Below are 21225 nucleotides of genomic sequence, written 5' to 3' on the forward strand. Positions count from 1 at the left end.
ATTGAGATGATCATGTGGTTCTTGTCTTTGGCTCTGTTGCATGGTGAATTACATTTATTGATTGTATATCTTAAACCAGCCTTAAGTCTGTGATATGAAGCCTATTTAGTCATAATATATAGTTAAAAATTTGTTTATGTATTCTGTTGGCTAGTATTTTCTTGAAGAGTTTTGCATTTGTGTTCATCAGAGAAATTGGTCTGCAGTTCTCTTTTTTTTTTATTTTTTGTTGGATCCTTACCTGGTTTTGGCTTCATAGAATGAGTTTAGAATTACTCCCTCTGTATTTCATGGAAAAGCTTGAGGAGTATTGGTGTTAGTTCATCTTTAAAAGTCTTAGAGAATTCATCAGTGAATCCATCCAAGCCTGGGCTTTTCCTTGTGAAAGATTTCTGATTACTTCCTCAATCTTGTTTCGTGTTATTGGCTTGTTTAACTGGTTTATATCTTCTTGGTTCAGCTTAGGCAGTTTGTATGTCTCTACAATTTGTCCATTTCTGCTAAGTTTTCCTTCTTTTTTGATTATAGGTTTTGAAAAGTAGTCTTTTATAATCATTTGGATTTCTTTGATTTTATTGATTTGAATCTCATCTCTTCATCAATCTCATTAGTAGTCTGTCAATTTTATTAACTTAAAAAAGAGCTTTTTGTTTCATTTTTTATAGTTTTTTTTTACTACTTATTTCATTAATTTCTGCCCTAAGCTTTACTATCTCTCTCCATCCTAGTAGTTTTTGGTTTGGTTGTTCTTATTTTCTAGCAGTTTTCATTGCATCATGAGGTTATTTACTCAAGCTGTTTCTGTTTTCTTTATGTGTGAACTTACAGCACTGCTTTTGCTATATCCCAGAGGTTCTAGTGTGACATTTTCATTTTCATTAGATTGTAAGATATTTCTAATTTCTTCCTTAATTTCTTCTGTGATCCAGGTGTTATTCAGTAGTGTGTTATTAAGTCTCCATGTGTTGGTTTTTTTCAATATATTTTGTTTTCGAAAACTAGTTTGCTTCCCCTATGGTCAGATAGAATGCAATCCTCTTGCATTTGCTTAGGTTCTTTATGTGTTCTATGATATGATCAATTTTGGAGAATGTTCCATGGGCTGCTGAGAAGAATGTGAATTGAGTTGTTGTTGGGTAGAATAATCTGTAGATATCTGTTAAGCCCATTTGGGTTATGGTGTCATGTAGTTCAGAGGCCTATTTGCTTATCTTTTGTTTGGTTAACCTGTCCTTTGGTGAGAGCAGAGTATTAAAATATCCCACTATTATTGTGTTTGGGTCTATCATGTTCTGTAAGACCAAAAGCATTTGTTTAACGTATTTAGGTGCTCCATTTTTTATGCATAAATATTTACCATTGTAATTTCCTCTTCATGGATCATTCCCTTTATTAATATGTAATTTCCTTTCTTGTCTCTTTATACTGACTATAGTGAATAATCTATCTTATCAGATACCAATATGGCTATTCCTGCCCTCTTGCAGGATGCATTTGCATGAAAGATATTTTTTCCACCCCTTCACTTGGAATTTATTTTTATCTTTGACTGTATCTCTTGGAGACAACAAATGGATGGATCTTATTTTTTAATAAAATCTGCTGCTCTACTTCTTTTGGTTGGGGAATTGAGTCTGGTAATGTTTAAGGTTATTATGGAGAGACATGTCATGTTACCTGCCATTTTCTTGATTTCCTGTATTTTGCTTCTTTCCCCTTCCTGTACTTACTAAACTGGTCTTCTACTGAATTTTGTCTAATTGTTTTCTTCAGATGGTTTGCTTCCCTTTAGTATTCTTTGTAATGCTGGTTTAGTGTTCAGGAATTCCTTTAATTTTTGTTTGTCATGGAAGGTTTTAGTTTCACTGTCAGTTGTAAATGATAGCTTCGCTGGGTATACCAGTTTGGGTTGGCAGTTGTTGGTTTTCAGGACATGAATTATACCATTCCAGGCTCTCCTTGAATTGAGAGTTTGTGTGGAGAATTCTGCAGGATTCTGATCTTTCTTCCATTGCAATATAGCTCCTTCTTTGATTTTGCTGCATTTAATATCAATTCATTGGATTGGTTGTTTTTTTTTTGGTTTTTTTTTTTTTTGTTGTTGTTCTAGGGCTTGAACTCAGGGCCTGGGCACTGTCTCTGAACCTCTTTGTGCTCAAGGTTAGCACTCTACAGCTTGAGCCACAGCACCACTTCTGGTTTTTTGAGTGGTTAATTGGAGATAAAAGTCTCATGGGAACACTTCTGCCCAGGCTGGCTTTGAACTGTGATTCTCAGATCTCAGCCTCCTAAGTAGCTAGGATTACAGGCATGATCCAGTAGTGCCTGGCTAATTCCTTGTGTTTTAAAGTCCAATGTTTTCACTATCATGTGTCTAGGAATATTTCTTCTTGGATCCTATCTCCTGGGGGTTCTGTATGACTCTGTCAGGTGGGTGAGATTTTTCTCTAAATATTGGGGAACTTTTCATAACAGAAATTGAATAGATTTTCAATGCCCTTAGTTTTGAATTGTTCCCCATCATCGATCCCAATTATGTGTAAATTTGATCTTTTGGCTTAGTCTGCCAATTCTTGGATTTCTCTTTGCTATGTTCTGAGTATTTTTTCCATGTCTTTGATTTTTTTTCTTCTAATTCCTCTGTTTTATCCTCAAGTCTGGTACTCTGTTTTCCATAAGAATACTTATTCTTGGCTGGGTAGGTGGCTCAGTGGTAGAGTGCTTGCCTTGCATGCATGAGGCCCTGGGTTCGATTCCTCAGCACCACATAAGCAAAAAGAAAAAAGCCGGAAGTGGCGCTGTGGCTCAAGTGGTAGAGCGCTAGCCTTGAGCTGAAGAGCTGAGGGACAGCGCCCAGGGCCAGAGTTCAGGCCCCACAACTGGACCCAAAAAAACCCCAAAAAACCACCACCACAACAAAAAGAATACTTATTCTGGTGCCTGTCCATTCCGCTGTGATTTGCAATAGGGAAATTGAACCTTTTATGCTTCAAAGTTCTTTGTGGAGGTCAGTTCTCATGATGAGGTGTGTAGTTTCTATTTTTCTCTCTGTATCTTTTTTGGCTATCTGTATGTTCTTTGTCATTTCCTTCTTATTCTTCAATTTGTTTTTGGATATCTTCTCTTTTTTTCCCAGCCAATTCTCTCATAATTTCTTTGATGTTTCTTTTGTCCTCCATCTTTTCTCCTTCCCTGGACTGTTGTTGGCTTTTGGATTTGGTTTGTTGATTTGATTCATGAATTTTGTAATCTTTTGTTGTGATTTTCACATTTGGGTTCAGGGATTGTCCAGGTTGTGAAGTATGTGGTGGAGTGTGATTCACTGGATGGATCTCTGTCAGATTTTTGGGTTAGGCAATATTCAACTCTGGGTGATGCTAGTAGTATAATGTGTCTTGGCCAGTTGTTGGGGTTCTGTGGTGTGTGGAATGGTCTGGTGTTCTGCTAGGTTTAGGCCCAGTGATATGTTCCCATTATGTGGCACACAGCAGTCTAGTGCCCAGTTCTGTATCTGGGATAGACAGATTCCCACTAGTCATAGTGGGGGGCTCATTCTGGCCCAAACTCTGGACTGTGTCTATTTCCAGAGGGACTGGGAGCAGCATTCCAGTGCCTGGATCTCATTTGAACCCTGTGAGGGTGCAGGGTGAAGGGAGAGGAAGATGTAGGTTCCCACTATGTTTTAATGGAAAGTTGTGTCCACCAGAATCCTGTATTGGGACAAACCTGGGCCTTGGAGGGCTCTCACAGGGCAGTGCAGGAGATTTTTCCCACTCTGTAATCCCAGGGTAGCACCTTCTCTGTCCCTGGATGGCATCCACTTCCCATGGAATAAGGGACTTGTGGCACTAGACTGGTAGGCTCTTGGCCCCATGCTGCTGTGTGCTTGGCTCTAGGCTGGCTCAATCGCATCCACTGGGTGATGTATGTTTGGCCTTGGGCTTGCTCAAGCCTGTCAGGTGGCTCCTGCTTGGCCTCAGGCAAACTCCCACTGTTGTATAGCATTAATTATATATACATTTATATACCTATATATAAATATGTTATATATTTAAAATACTAATATGTTTTGTGATATATTAATATGTAATATATTTAGATTTAGAATTATATATTTAGATAAGAATTAATATATTAATGTATAGTAATGTGTTATTAATATTAATATATTATCCACATATTTATATTTATATATTTACATATGCTTATATATAAATATGTTACATATGTTATATATCCATATTTGTACTATTTTATATAAGGTAGATTTTTGACATATTTTGAGATGCTATCACCAAGTAATGTTTGTTTTTCCTTATTTTATTTCTAAAAATAGTTATTTTATTTTCTATCATGATACTACTCTAAGTGATAATGATGATAATATCTTATTTTTGATCTTAGAAATTGAATTTTTAATCTTTAATATGAAATATATTGTCTGATTCATTTTTAAAGGAGATTATCAGATTAAGGAAGTTTCCTTCTTTTTTCTAATTTCCTGGATTTCTTAAAAAACATCATATTATTATTTTTCATTGCTGTGGACAAAATGCCCTAGAAAACAACTTAAAGGACCCTTGGTACAGCAGAGGATCATGGTGGCAGAGCATATGGAGGGCATAGATTACTTATGGTAGATAGGAAACAGAGAGTGTAAGGGTCCATGGATCATTAAAAACCTTCAAAGGCATCCCCTCAGTGAACTGCTTTTTCTACCTGGACTCCAACTGCCCTATTTCCATTGCTTCTTCAAAATAGTACTATCACCTGGAGTAAAAACATTTAACACATGATCCCGTAGGTACATTTCAAATTCAAACCACAACAGTTGCTGAATTTTCCAGATATTTTTCTGTTTACATGATCATATGAATTTTATTCTTCTACTTAATATCATGACAGTTATTTATTTTTAACAATTCTTGCATTAGTTAAAATTTAAGGCAAACTACCTAGGTTAGTTGTGATAGATTATCCTTGTTTTATATCAGAGATCTGATTTCCTAGTACTTTACTTAAAATTTAAGATACTTATGGTGGAAATTGGCCATTAATTTTTATTCTTGAAGTATTCTTATCAGAGTTTGGTATCAACATTATGCTGATAAGTTGAGATGTGTTACTGTTTTTGCAACTCTGAAAAAATTTGTTTTACTCCATTTTAGCTACTAACAAAAACTCATAGTTTAAAACACAACAAAAGTTTATTTCTCATAGCTCAAAGGTTAGGAACGCAATGACAGATTCACATATATTGAGGATCCACTTTCTCATTGATAAAGCACAAAGACATCTTGATAATTTCACACATCATAGAAGAAACAAGGTAGTTCTCTGGAGTCTCTTTTATGAGGCCATTTATTTAATTCATTACTGACTGCAATAATCACAGACGTATATAGGGCATCTTTGTTGTTTCCGTTTATTTAATGACATTTTCTTATACATTTTTGCAATCTAAATTTTAAAGTGAATGGGCTTAAAGTTGCTAATAGTACTTGTTCTTATGTTGTAGCCACCATAATGGTGGTGTTTTACACTATTTATATTGTTGTGTGTGTTTGTGTGTGTGTGTGTGTGTGTGTGTGTGTGTGTGTGTGTGTGTGTGTGTGTTTGGTTGGTCATGGGCCTGAACACTGGGCCTGGGTGCTGTCACAGAGCTCTTCAGCTCAAGGCTAGTGCTCTACCACTTGAGCCACAGCACCACTTCTAGTTTTATCTGCTTATGTGGTGCTGAGGCATAGAACCCAGGGCCTCATGCATGCAAGGCAAGCACTCTACCACTGAGCCACCTTCACAGGCCATTTTGTGTTTAAAAAAATATTTTCTATAGATTTATTTCATTGGTTCCCCTTTCAATGAACTATCTTTTGTCAGCTAGCAAATAAGAGACATACCACCTTTAAGAGGATGATAATGAAAGTGACAATTGACCACACAAGAAAAATAGAAACCAGAAAATGGTGAAATATCTTCCAGGGGCTGAAAGGAAACATCTACAAACCTAGAATTTTATACCCAGTAAGAAAATCCTTAAAAAGAAAGGTAAAGGAAATTTTTAGTGAATTGAAACTGAGGTAATACATCCTAGACAGGTCCATACTGAGAGAAATAGTGCTTTCTTCAGGTATATGAAAAATATTCCCAGAATAGAAATAAGGAAGGAAGGAAAGAAAGAAGGGAGGGAGGAAGGTAAGAAGGAAGGAAGGGAGAGGAGATAGATATGAATAAGATGATAATGCATAGTATAGCTTAAAATATAAAATGAACTGAAATGTATGTGGATAATACTAAAAATAGGGGGATAAATCAATATGACTAAAAGGTTATAAGCCCATTGCATTGTCCTGGAAACAGAAATAAAAGTTTATATTATATTTTGTAAGTCAAAGGTGCATGTTATAGCTTCTAGATTAGTATAATTAAAATATTTAAGTTATGTATGACAAATAAACTAACGGTTAGGAGACAGCAGATAAAAATGTATTTAATTCAAAAGAATAAAAGAATGGAGAAAAACATCAGTTTATACAGTTGACATAAGTCAAAGCCAGTAGTAAGATAGCAGACTTAAATATGTTTACCAGTAATTAGACTAAAAGTTCAATTTAACAAGATAGACTGGTCAGAAATTAAATAACCACATGTAACTTATGAGAGGCATGCCTTTATTAAAAAGAAAAAGGTTGAAAGTAAAGGATTGAAAGAGATAAATGCCACAGGAAAACATGAAAAGGAAATTATTGCAAGAAGACTTCTATATATAAATAGGAAAATTATAAAATGGTAAAAGAGTCAATACACCAGGAAGATAAAACAGCCATAAGCTTCAATGTAATAATATCATTTTTAATTTTATTAAACAGAAATGGCTGGACTCCAAAAAGGAACAGAGAAATCCATACTCAGAAAACTTACCGTAATTTACGCAGAAATAGAAGGCCAAGGAAACAAAATAAAATTAAGAAGGACATGGAAGACTTAAATGCTAGGAATAACAAACTTGTATGTGTGTGTATATTGCTAAATATTATAATTTGTGTTGTATGTAGCTGTATATCTATTACTCTCACTGGTAGTACTTGGTGGTATTTTCAGGATGTGAATGCTTAGTCTTATGGGTAAATATTCTGCATGTTCATGAAATGACAATATTCTCAAATTGGTTATTGTAATGTTCTATATATGTCCAAGTTTACTGGTTGTATTCTTTTTCTTTTTTGTTTGCTTGTTTTATCAGTTACTGAGGAAGTTACATTGTATTCTGCTATGAGTAGCAAATTGTTTATTTCTTCTCAGAACTTATAACTTTCCTTCCTTCCTTCCTTCCTTCCTTCCTTCCTTCCTTCCTTCCTTCCTTCCTTCCTTTCTTCCTTCCTTCCTTCCTTCCTTCCTTCCTTCCTTCCTTCCTTCCTTCCTTCCTTCCTTCCTTCCTTCCTTCCTTTCCTTCCTTTCTATCTTTCTTTCTTTCTTGGCCTGTGAGGCTTGAATTCTGGACTTGGGCGCTGTCCCTATGCTCTTCAGTTCAAGGAAAGTGTTCTACTGCTTGAGACACAGCACCACTTCCAATTTTCTGGTGGTTTAGTGGAGATAAGAGTCTTACGGACTTTCCTGAGATCTCAGCCTCCTGAGTAGCTAGGATTACAGGCATCAGCCACTGGCACCCAGTGAGCTCATCACTTTCTTGCTTCATATGTTTTAAAGTTATTTCATTTATATATTTAATCAGACTAAAACATTTAGTACCTTTCTGCTACAATCATTTAGCATTGCTTATAATTTATTTTTATTTCTGCCAGTGATGACTGTTAGGGCTTATATTTACTTGAAATGTCACAGAAGGTATTTGTCATGTCATTTGTAAAATGGTAGTTTCCCTGGTGAAAAACTCTAGGTTGTCTTTTATTGCCTTTTGATATATTAAAGTTATCTTTTCCTTGCCTTCTGAGTTGTACAGTTATCATTGTGCTGCTATTAGTAATTTCTTACTATCATTTTCCCATTTTACAAATTTTATTTCCTTATGTGTCTTAAGATTTTTTTTGGGGGGGAGGCTGGTCGTGGGGCCTGAACTCTGGGCCTGGGCGCTGTCCCTCAGCTCTTCTGCTCAAGGCTAGCACTCTACCACTTGAGCCACAGCGCCACTTCTGGCTTTTTTCTTTTTGCTTATGTGGTGCTGAAGAATCGAACCCAGGGCCTCAGGCATGCAAGGCAAGTGCTCTACCACTGAGCCACCTTCCCAGCCCCTCTACGATGTTTTTAAAACTACCTCTTGAAGCCAGCACTGGTGGTTCATGTCTGTAAGCCTAGCTACTCAGGAGGCTGAGATATGAGTTTTAAGCTAGTCTGGGCAGAAAAAGTCCCCGTGAGACTCTTATCTCCAATTAACCACTCAGAAACTGAAAGTAGTGCTGTGCTTCAAAGTGGTAGAGAGCTAGCCTTGAGCACAGATGAGGCTGAGGGATAGCACTCAGATCCCGAGTTCAAGTCCCACAACCACCAACAAAAAAAGTACCCTTTTGAGGTTAATTTTGGATGCTGTTTTTCATTTGGAAAGTTTCTAATTACTACTAATTAAATCTGTTATGACTTCTGGTTTTTTCTTTCCTGAAAATATTTTAAAGTCTCCTGAAAATATTTTAAAGTCTTCTATTTTTAACTATTAAATCTTTATCCAATAATTCCAGAGTCTAAGTTTGCTAGTAAGGTTTTGTTATGTCATTTCAGCTGCTTTTTTTTCTCACAGCTGTATATTTACATGCATGTCAGGTTTTCTTTGATTTATGATAGTCATTACTCTGAAAATATCATTTGTCAGAAAAGCTTAGATGAAGGTACTTTCTTTCAGGATAGATTTTTATTTACTCCTGTTAGTGCCCAAGTTCTACAGCCTGTTAACAACTTTAAATAAAATTTAAGACTTGAAGGTCTTTGGATACTTAGAGTATGTGGTTATAGCTGAAAATATGCAGGATGTCCAAGATACAGTCTTAGTTTATTGGTATATATTTCTTCCTGTTTTCTCCTCATCATTCCTCTGGGCTGGAGAACAGAAGGGTTTAGTTTTGATATACCAGTAGCTAGAGAATTTGGTTCTTTGGGGTTTAATATTAATATACTTTGGAGGTCTTATGACAATTGTGTTTTGGGTACATCCTGGTTTTTAATACTTTCCTCTTCACTTCATACTTTTCTTAATTTTTGTCCAAATTTGTGTTGATGAATGGTTTTAAAACAAAAGGCAAATCCAATATTATGCTCACCTCTTTTAGGTTAGGTTCCATCCAGAATTTGTCCCAAGAGTTTGTAACTATCTTGTCAGATTCCCAACTCCTTTCCAAGATAATTGTTTTAATATTTCATCCAGAATGTTTAGTTGATTTCAGTAGCATGACTGCTGTGAATAATTTAGGATGCAATTAACTGCTATTCCCTATTATACAATTTGATCTCTAACAGACTAACATCTAAGTAATACTCAAATGCTTTAGTATAGGTCTTAAATCTTGACTTCCCAAAAATTTGATATGATATATATATATCATTGATTTTGGAAGAAAATTATTCAGAAATAAGATCTATGAAGTATTTAGTAGTAGGACTAAGGCACATGCTTTTTCCCAAAATATTTACATAATCAAACTTTATTAAAGGGGATATTTGTGATTTTACTTGACATGAAACAGTGGTCATATTCCCATATTTTGGTCATTCCATTTGATAAACATGTTTTTAAGAGAAAATAAAATGTGGAAAGAAATAAGATATAACTCATATATATATATTTTTGGGGGGGGTCCAGTCGTGGGCCTGAACTGTGGGCCTGGGCGCTGTTCCTCAGCTCTTCAGCTCAAGGCTAGCACTCTACCACTTGAGCCACAGCACCACTTCTGGCTTTTTTTCCTGCTTATGTGGTGCTGAGGAATCAAACCCAGGGCCTCATGCATGCCAGGCAAGCGCTCTACCACTGAGCCACCTTCCCAGCCCATAATTCATATTATTAAAAGATATTTAACAGTAGATGAGTAGACCATCAATTATAATGCCATGACATTCAAGCTAAAATTAGAATACATCCATATGCCATAGGAAACACAGAAAGGAAGCAAACAACTTAGTATGGCATTTGTCAGAGTATAGGGTAGGCAGGGATGTCTTCCCATAAAGGATATTTAGCAGAATAATTAATCAACAAATTGGGAAACAAGGGGGTGTAGAACTAGAGAATGGGTATTTCAGTCACAGTGAACACCATAAAAAAAAATGCCTGGAGGAATAAGAATGCATACAGGTCAGGCTCAGTGGCTAATGCCTGTAATTCTTGCTACTCAGAGACCAAGATCTGAGGATCGTGTTTGGAAGACAGCTTGGGCAGGAAAAGTCTGTGAGACTTTCATTTACAATCAACTACTCAGAAAAAGTGAGAAGTGGGGTTGTGGCTCAAGTGTAGAGCTCTAGCCTTGAGCAAACAAGCTCAGGGATGGTGCCCAGGCCCAGAGTTTGAGCCCTAGAACTAGTAAAAAAAAAAAAAAAAAGTAAGCAAGCAAGCAAGCAAACATAGAGGCTGCTGAAAATAGTTTTAGTTAGTTGAAGCATACCGTATATAAGTGCAAGTATTTTGTCAGATTTCCAGGTAAATCAAATCCATTTAGAGGGAATTGAAAGATAACTCAACCTAATGGTGACGATTTTATATTTTATCCTAAGGAGATGGAGAATCAGTAAACATGAAAAGACATCAAAGCAACTATTCCACTAAATATTATCACTTATACATCTTTTGGAAAAAGAAGAAATCATTTGTAATATCAACACCCAAGCACACAAATACAGTTACAGTGTATTTATGTATTTATTATTTATTATGTATATATATATAACTCTTAAAAACAGTTCCATGAACATTTAAAATCATTAAGTATGTGGTGTTTTACTATAAAATTAACTTATATTAAAAATAGACTGAAGTGTTATATGAGAGTGAAGAAAGTTAGCATTCCCTTTGAGAAGGACAGAAGAGACTTTTGATCCTGATAACATACATATGAGTAAGGCATTGCCATCTATTTTGTGGCATCTAATCATCATTCAATAAACCAATTCATAAAGTGAAATTTACTAAAATATACAATTCACCATTTTTGTTTTTGATTTAAAGTCCTACACTATTACAAAGTATTTGTCATCTTAGAAAATGACAATTATAGTGGGACTACGATAACTCAGCTTGTTTCCATATTAAATGGTGGCTATATGATAGATGTTCACAATAGCTGTGCACACTAGGAGTGGAAAATTGTGAACTTAGAAAATAAAACTATTTCCAATGAATAATTATTTAGATTACTATATAATTAATTAAGCTAAAATCATATCAAAGTCCCTGTATAGTTGATGTGGATCCAAATAATTACACATTTTATATTCACCAGTGGTAAAACAATTAAATGGCCAAGAGAAATGCTCATAAAATCAGTACATATGAAATATGTAGGAATACGATTTTAATGAGATGAAAGGGAAAATAGGAACTTTGTTGAATAATATTTAAAAATCTTGCATAAATGTGTGGTGGTATAATGCATTCGTAGACTTATTTTGTATGTGTATGTGCGTGATGATTCTGGGGCTTAAACTCAGTGTCTGGGCACTGTCCCTGAGCTTTTTTGCTCAAGACTAGTACTCTACCACTTGAGCCACAGTTCTACTTCCAGGTCTTTGATAGTTAATTGGAAATAAGAGTCTCAGGCTCTTTTTGCCCAGGCTGGCTTTGAATCACAAGCCTCAAATTTCAGCCTCCTGAGTAGATAGGATTGCAGGCAGTATTCATCCCTGACCGGCTCATTAGAAAGAATTTTGCAAAATTGTATTTTTCCAAAATTAGCTGGATTTGGTCCTGTGGCAATCTTTTTTTTTTTAAACAAGATTACTATTTTATTTTAACATGGCAAGTTTTTTCCCCCCAAAAAATTACACTTAAAAACAAGCCTGCAAGCCAGCCTAGGCAGAAATTTGTGTAAGACTCTTATCTTCGATTAACCACCAAAAAGCTGCAATTGGAGCTGTGGTTCAAGTGGTAGAGTTCCAACTCTTGAGCAAAAGTTAAGGGGGCAGTGCCCAGGTCCTCAGTTCAAGTACCAGTACCAATACACACACACACACACACACACACACACACACACACACACACACACACACACACACACACAAGCATGTGGAAAAAATAGAGTTTAAGTATAGACATTACAGTAGGGAAATTATACAGTATACAAGCTGGAAGAAGGGAGATTAGACTACTACTAAAATATTCAGTTAAGAAATTATGGAGATTTACACCTATCTTAGGAGAAAGAAATCTAATATGATTTGACGGAGAGAATTGGTAGGGTTAAGTTTCTAAGTATGAGGAATACAGTAGAACAACAAATAGAATCTATCAAGGTTCTTGGAAATTATGAGTTCAGTTTTAGAAATGTCATCCAAGAAAAGGTGGATATTAGTTGAGTTCACTGATCAGAGAAAGGCTGGATTGCAAAGACTGATTTAATAATATATAAAGTTAATACTAGATGAGACAATGGGGTGTCAATGGAACAATAAACAATGTACAAAGAGATAAGAGAAAGAGAAGACTAAAATCGTGTGCAAAGTATTTTAATGTCAGAGAGAACGAAAGTCCACAATATAATAAAGAAATAGTAGGAGATGAAGATAAAATCCAGGAAAGAATGCTTTATACCAATCAAATGAGGAAAGTTTGCTGGGCGCCGGTTACTCAAGCCTGTAATTCTAGCTACTCAGGAGGCTGAGATCTAAGACTCGCCCTTCAAAGCCAGCCCTGGCAGGAGGCCGTGAGACTTTTATCTCCAATTTACCACCAGAAAACCGGAAGTGACGCTGTAGCTCAAGGGGTAGAGTGCTAGCCTTGAGCTGTAGAGCTGAGGGATAGCGCCCAGGCCCAGAGTTCAATGTCCACTAACGACCCCTCCCCCCCAAAAAAGAGAGAAGTTTGAAGAACAGTTGGCTGCAGTTGTAGGAATTCACAGAAATCAAAGAGATCTCTGACATATTCATTATGATGCTGTTGCACACTCTGCCAAAAGCAGCTTCAAAGGGTAAAGACAAGAATTCTCTTATAAGCTTATGTTTAGTTGACAAAGGGCTGGTAGGAGAGAAAAAGTTGGTGATGAGAAAAGTTGGTAATTAAAGGACTGAGGCTTCTTAGGTGGAGTTGAGGATCATATTTTCTACTTCAAATGATTTATGTTTTATGTATTTGAAGACCACAACTATCCCGGCTACTATAGAAATCTTTTCAGAATTTTTCTAGGTAGAGTAGGATAAAGCATAAGTATAGTGTTCTAATTAAATGTGGCTTTGGAGTTTATTCCTTTAATTTATGTAGTCATACATTCTAAAAGTAACTATCAGATTATTTTGCCTTGAAACACCTTAGCAAGTTTGAGAATTTCTTTGGGAAAGTTCTGGGGTTTCCTACTATTTTTGTATTTTACAACTCTGTTGAAGCTCTGTGGTGGCATTTGTATGTTTCCCCTTAATTGTGAGGTGTGACTTGAAAACTTCCCTTGTTTTTCATAATCATCTGTTTCGCTATATAGTTCCTGTCATTTCAGAAACCTCTTTCTGTTCTCAATGCACAATTAATATTGCCTTATTTCTTCTGTAAATGATTGTAATTAAGAGTATTGTCTTAACCTTTCAGAATATTTGAGGATATAATTGTTCTCTGACACAACTGTTTTTGGCAGCCACATTTGGGATCATTTTGGAAAATACTAAAAATACTTTTTATCAAGTCTAATAATTAATTGCAAATTGCAGCTAAGCTAGATTTTTTGCTATTCCCCATTTGAGCACTCAGAAGTAAAATAAATATCCAGGAAGTTAATAAGACAGAGTTTCCCGTTTCTGTTCTGTTGATATTTGAAAAATGTCATGTAATACAGAAGTACTTTACATTTGGCTACTTCTCTTCAGAAAGAAAGGTATATTCTAATCTCCTTCAAAGTGTTCTAAGGTTAATGACAGCCTGAATAGATATTTAATTATTAATGTGAATAAGATTAAATGTATCTCCTAAGCCCTTGCCCTCTGTCACTAAGAATTAATTTAAATATTGAGAAGCTTATAGCAGTGCTGTATGTATACTAGTGCACTGTCAGTAACAATTTGTGGCTGTGATGTCTCATAATTTTTGTTCAACTGAAAATCAAATATTCCTGAATTGTCATGGTAGAGCAAAGAGACGCAGAATTTTGAGAGCACCAGCTTGTGCTTTTTATATGGTATTATTCATGATCTATTGTTCTTGGGCTCACAAGTGTTCTCATATTGAGTTTACCACCAAACAAGAATTAGTTTCTGTGTAATAAGTAGTTTATGCTTTTATCTAAAGGCTTGATATTTACATAAGCAGATGAGTCAATTATGTAATTTTTTATCTTTAATTTTGAATATTTCGCATCCCATCTGCTTTACTTACTTAAGACACATTGTTTTCAATCTTGCAATTCATTTATCAATTAGTAAATAATTCTTTAGAAAATCTCTATGGCAAAGAATATTCCTAGGGTGGTCTGATTGAACTTAAGAGCTTTTTTTCTTTTTTTAGTTTTTATGACAGATGAATATTCTCTTCTTCGACACTTAGTTTGGAGTATTTATAACATCAATAATTTAATTTATATCTAAGGTATAAAATTATTACTAAGAAGCTGTAAATCCCAAATGCCTTGGATATTAAATCTAAATTTAAAAAGAACTAACTATATGCAATTAAGGCAAAGGAATCTGTGTGTGTGTGTGTGTGTGTGTGTGTGTGTGTGTGTGTCTGTGTTTGTGTCTGTGTGTCTGTGTGCAGATATTAGGGCTTGAACTCAAGGCCTGGTCATTATCCCTTAGCTGTTTTCACTCAAGGCTGGTGCTCTTCCACTTGAATCACAGATCCACTTGTGGTGTTTGGTGGTTACTTGGAGATAAGATTCTCATAGACTTTTCTACCCTGTCTGGCTTTGAACCGCAACCCTCAGATCTCAGCCTCCTGAGCAGCTAAGATTGCAGTCATGAGCTACTGGAGCCTGGTGATGTTGCAGTTTTATGAATTTGCAAATTGGCTCTGTAGGTCCTTCAACTTGGTTCCACTTTTAAAATTTGCTCTGGCTATTGTAGGATATTCCAGAATTGGCTTGTCAATTCCAACAAAAATATTACTAGATCTATAGATCTAAAGATCAATTTGGGGAGATACGACATCTAAACATTGAGACTTTGTTTCATGACCATATATTCTTTCATTTATTTGAGTAAAAATTTCTCTCAGTAATGTTCAGTAGTTATTAGGGTTGAAAGTTGTTAACTTATTCCTCAATATTTTATAGTTTTAAAATGATAAATGAACTTTAATTTTTTTCCTTTTTCAATTCATTTGCTAGCATATAAAACACAGTTATGTATCTATAAGCACAAGATTTAAAGATTCCTTGGAATTTTATCAGTAAAGAATCACATCATTTGCAAATAGATACATTTGTTCCTTTTATCTTTTATACTCATTTTTTAATAAAAAATAATTTATTGTCAACAAAGGCAATATGTACAACAGGACAACAGGTGAAAGGGAGAATGGGTGAATGGATGACTTTTCAGGGACGCAGTGGGAAGAGGTAATGGAGGCTTCCTGGTGGAGAAGCCTGAACAAGTTGGGGAGGAGGTGTCCCCTGAGGTAGTGGGACTCAGTTCAAACCCTGCTGTGACCACCTCTGCGTAAGGCACTGCGCCAGGGGAGAGTGGTAGGGGGCTAAACATGGGTGGGAGGAGTTGGAGGGGTCACAAATGATTGGGATGGATGTTCTCCACAGGCCCAATGCCCCAGCTTACAACAGCGCCAGCCACCACTGCCTACCTCGGGGGCCTGGCCTCAGACCCAGCGAAGGGCCCACACCTTCCAGTGCCCCAAAGTGATGGAGATGATGCTGTCTGTCTGCCCCTCCACCCTGCCTGATATCATTATTTCTTTATATTACTTCATTACAATGGCTAAGAACTCTAGCACAATATGAATAGAAGAAGTCAGAGTGAACATCCTTACCTTACTACTTATAGTTACAGGGAAAGAGTTGCCCTTTTCCCAGTAAGCATGAGGTTAGCCATAGAGTCTTCTTAACTATTTTATTAAATTGGGGAAGTTCCCTTTTATTTCTTGTTTAGTTGGTAAGAGTTTTCTCATGAGTACTTGCTGAATTTTTTTTGTTTTTGGGTCGGTTGTGGGGCTTGAACTCTGGGCTTGGACACTATCCCTGTGCTCTTCAGCTAAAGGTGAGCGCTCTATCACTTGAGCCACAACACCACTTCTGGTTTTTTTTCTAGTGGTTTATTGGAGATAAGAGTCTCACGGACTTTCCTGCCTGGGTTGGCTTTGAACCGTGACCCTCAGATCTCAGCTTCCTGAGTAGCTAGGATTACAGGCATGAGCCATCAGCACCCATCTCTACTTGCTGAATTTCGTTAAGTACTTGCTCTCTTACCTATTGAAATGAGCATGCAGGTTGCTTCCTTATCCTATTAATGTGTTGGTTACATTTGTTTCCCAACATGTTTTGCATTCCTTAAATAAACTCCATGTGGCTGTTAATATTCTCTCATCTTGGACTGGGATTGTATCTCAGTGGAACAACAAATGCTAAACATATCTGAGACCTTGGGTTCAATCCTCAGCATTCACCCAGAATAGTCTCTTGATTTTAATATCTGTATAATCTGTAGTGACAATATTTTTTTTTCTCTCTTTCTCTCCCTCCCCCTTCTCTCTCATTGTTCTGGATAAGGATTCATAAGTTTTGCTTGTATTTTTCAGGAGCCAGCTTTGGCTTTATTGACATATCCTCTATTGTTTATTTATTTTTTTATTTCACTTATTTCTGCTTGATCTTTTCTTTATTTGGGGGATTTTGCTTTGTTCTTTTTTAGGTTCTTTAGATTTATTCTTAGATAATTGATTTATATAATTATTTTAATAAAATTAAAGCTGTAAATTTATCTCTAAGAACTGCTTTATCTAGCAAATTTTGACAAATCCTTTTTGTTCTTCATCATTTGAAAGTATGTTCTAATTGTTTTTAGGATTTACTTTTTTTATTTATTGTTTACTTAGAACTGTGTTCAAACTTATAAATGTTTGTGATTTTACTAGCGATCTTCTTGCACTTGATTTCTAGTCTAATGCTTTTTTGGGGAGACAGAGAATATACTCCTGCATAATTTCAATCTTTTATAGTTTATTTAGATTTGTTATATAGTCCAAAAGTAGGTCTATCTTGGAGAACCTTCCAAGTGCATTTGGAAAAGATTTATTTTGTGCTGTTAAGTATAAGGAATTATAAATATAATTATACTATACTTTCATGTCTCTACTAATTTTTTGGCTATATATTCTATCAAGTACTTAAAGAACAGTGTTAAAATATCATATTTTACCTCTCAATTTGTGTCTATTTTTTACTTGAGGTAATTTGAAGCTGTGTTACTAGGCATACTTAATTATAATTTTTATAATTTACTTATTTTTGGTACTTTTATCATTAAAAAAATCTCTTTTTGGGCTTGTTGTTGTTCTTGTCAAACATATTTTACCTGGCATTAATGTGGAACATTTAGTCACATTCTTACTATTTCTATGGTATCACCTTAAAAATTCATCTCTCCAGGGTAGATGTGGAGGTGTGAGGGAAAACAAAGGAGGAGGCAACGATGCTCAATAGGAAATGTACTCATTACCTTGCTCATATAACTGTAACCCCTCTGTACAGTATTTTACAATAAAAACATACAAAAAATTAATCTCTCCCCCACTCACTCCTGGCTTTTAAATTCAGAAAATTTTATTTTCTAGGCCATGTCATAAGCCATGTCATAACCCATTGTTTGTTTAAAGTATGCCTTTATAGAAAGCATATTGTTAGAGCTTGCTGATTTTTTTTTAATGTGCTAGTACTGGCATTTGAACTTAGGGACTGGACACTGTCCCTGAGCTTTTTTGCTCAGGGCCAACACTTAAGCCAAAGCTACACTTCCAGCTTTTTAGGTGCAGATTTTCCTGCCTGCCTGGCTTGGAAGTGCAGTACTCAGATCTCAGCCTCCTGAATAGTTACGATTGCAGACACGAACCATTGGTGCCCAACAATATTGCTGTTTTTTTTAAGGCAGTTTGGATGTTCTTTGTCCTCTAATCGCAGTATTTAGTCCATTAACATTAGTGTAATTATTGACATTTGGATTTTTGTCATCCAATATATTGTTTTCTGTTAGTTTCCTCTTTTTTTGTTCTCTTGTCATCCTCTCAAACCTGTTGTCTTTTGAATTATTATGATATTTATTAGAATCCATTTTAGGTTTAGTGTACAACTATTTTTAGATATATTTATTTACATTGTTGTGGTTGTAAAGAATATATATGTGAGGGGGCTGGGAAGGTGGCTCAGTGGTAGAACGCTTGCCTTGCATGCATGAGGCCCTAGGTTCGATTCCTCAGCACCACATAAGCAGAAAAAAAAAAAAGCCGGAAGTGGCACTGTGGCTCAAGTGGTAGAGCGCTAGCCTTGAGCTGAATTGCTGAGGGACAGCGCCCAGGCCCAGAGCTCAGGCCCCACGACCGGACCCAAAAAAAAAAAAAAAAGAATATATATGTGAGTATATATATGGAATATACAAGGAATATATATGCTTATATACATGATATTATGATTGTTACATTGTGGAGACACTTATTTCTGTTTTATCTTGGAAGGGTGTTCATAATTTTGATTAGACTTAAAATGCAAACTCTTTTTTTGCTTATTCTGGGTAATGGTTCAAATCTGAATTTAGTTCTTTTAACTTCAGGCGTAGCTATTTTTGATTAAGGTATCAGGAAAGATGTGTGAGAATTTATGTACACAATTTAAGAATTGTCCTTATGTGATTCTCTACACGCAAAGATTCCTTTCCAACAATTTTCATTGTGCCTAGCTCTTCCTTACTCCTTGGGCCTGAGAAACTGAAGACTATCTACCAAGGTTTTAGCTTACTCATACTGTGCGCCACAACTTCAATTTGCCTCTGTCCAAAACAACAAACACAGAAACTATATGTCATCCTTTTCTTTTATTTTTGGTGCCCTTCCTCCTCAAATATGCTTATTTTTGCTTTCATTATTCTCCTATATCTGTGGGGGATACAGTCTAAGATATTCTACAGATCCAAAAACTACATATGGTATCAAACCTTACACAAGCATGCTTGGAGATGTTATGGATTTAGTTTAAGACCTTTATAATAAAATAACCACAATAAAGAATATCACGACTTTGGATTTCTCAATGTTTAAAAAGTTATGTTTATATAATTCTGTGTAATTAGTAATAACACTATATCTAAGAACAATATATATATATATACTTAAATTAAAAATGTGCTTTTTTGAGAAGGGAGTTCTTTGGGAAGAAGGTGGCCAGTGGGAAGGAGAAAGAGTCAAGAGAGGGTAATGATCAAACAGGGTTCATTTCAAGGATGCAAAGCTGGTTCAATATATGCAAATCAATTAATATAATCACATCACATCAACAAGAGCAAGGATAAGAACCACATGGTTATCTCAATAGATGCAGAAAAAGCATTTGACAAGATCCAACACCCCTTTATGATGAAGATTCTGGAAAAATTAGGAATCCATGGAACATTCCTCAATACAATAAAGGCTGTATATAACAAACCTATAGCCAGCATTATACTTAGTGGTGAAAAATTAAAGCCATTTCCTCTTAACTCAGGAATGAGACAAGGATGTCCACTCTCTCCACTCCTCTTCAATCTAGTATTAGAATGCCTAGCTACAGCAATAAGACAAGATGCAAACATAAAGGGCATCCAAATAGGGAAAAATGAAGTAAAACTCTCCCTCTTTGCCAGATGACATGATCTTGTATTTAAAGAGTCCCACGAACTCCATTCACAAATTACTCAACCTGATTCAAAACTTTGGCAAAGTAACAGGTTATAAAATTAACCCTAAAAAATCAATGGCTTTTCTCCATAGTAATCAAAACAGCTTGGTATTGGCATAAGAACAGACCTCAGGACCAATGGAATAGAATTGAAAACCCAGAAATGAACCTACAGACCTATAGCCATCTAATCTTCGATAAGGGAGCTAAAACAATAGAATGGAAGAAAGACAACCTCTTCAGTAAATGGTGCTGGCAAAATTGGTTAACTACATGTAGAAAACTAAAGCTAGATCCTTATATTTCACCCTGCACCAGAATCAACTCCAAATGGATCAAAGACCTTGATGTCAAAGCAGACACTCTGAAAACATTACAGGATGGAATAGGAGAAACCCTAGGTCTCCTTGGCTCAGGCCGAAATTTTCTGAATAGAGACCCGGAAACACAACAAATCAAAGAAAGATTGGACAAATGGGATTGCATAAAGTTGCAGAGCTTCTGCAGGGCAAATGACATAGCTAGCAAGATCAATAGAAAGCCCACAGATTGGGAGAAGATCTTTACTAGCCATACAACGGACAAGGATCTCATATCTAAAATATACTTGGAACTCAAAAAATTAAACCCCCCAACAACAAATCCTCAAAGAAACAACTGCCCAATAAATAAGTGGGCGAAAGACTTAAAGAGAAGCTTCTCTGAAGAAGAAAGAAGGATGGCCAATAGACACATGAAGAAATGTTCAACATCCCTAGCCATAAAAGAAATGCAAATCAAAACAACATTGAGATATCACCTCACTCCAGTTAGAACGGCAAAAATCAAGAACTCTAACAACAACAGATGCTGGAGGGGATGTGGACAGAAAGGGACCTTACTTCATTGTTGGTGGGAATGTAAACTTGTTCAACCACTTTGGAAAGCATTATGGAGGTTCCTCAAAAGACTTCACACAGAGCTCTCCTATGACCCAGCAATCCCACTTTTGGGCATTTACCCAAATGTTTACAAACAAGACCACACTAAAGCTACCAGCACGACTGTGTTTACTGCAGCATTATTTACTATAGCTAAGATATGGAACCAACCCAGATGCCCCTCAGTAGATGAATGGATCAAGAAAATGTGGTATATATACACAATAGAATTTTATGCCTCTATCAGAAAGAATGACATTGCCCCATTTGTTAGGAAATGGAAAAACTTGGAAAAAATTATATTA

General features: G+C 35.8%; 1 protein-coding gene and 1 non-coding gene across 3 annotated transcripts in view; both read left to right on the forward strand.

Moving 5' to 3' along the window:
- The window catches only part of LOC122118215 (protocadherin alpha-C2), a 153777-nt gene that overhangs the window by 74718 nt on the left and 57834 nt on the right, over positions 1-21225 (forward strand). The gene's annotated exons all lie outside the window — the stretch shown is intronic.
- Positions 10971-11096, forward strand: LOC122118293. Its single transcript, XR_006149327.1, has one exon. It is a non-coding gene; the product is annotated as a U6atac minor spliceosomal RNA (small nuclear RNA).

Source organism: Dipodomys spectabilis, unplaced genomic scaffold (genome assembly GCF_019054845.1).
Source record: "Dipodomys spectabilis isolate Male_0828 unplaced genomic scaffold, ASM1905484v1 ptg000147l, whole genome shotgun sequence".
In the NCBI taxonomy this organism is placed as follows: Eukaryota; Metazoa; Chordata; class Mammalia; order Rodentia; family Heteromyidae; genus Dipodomys; species Dipodomys spectabilis.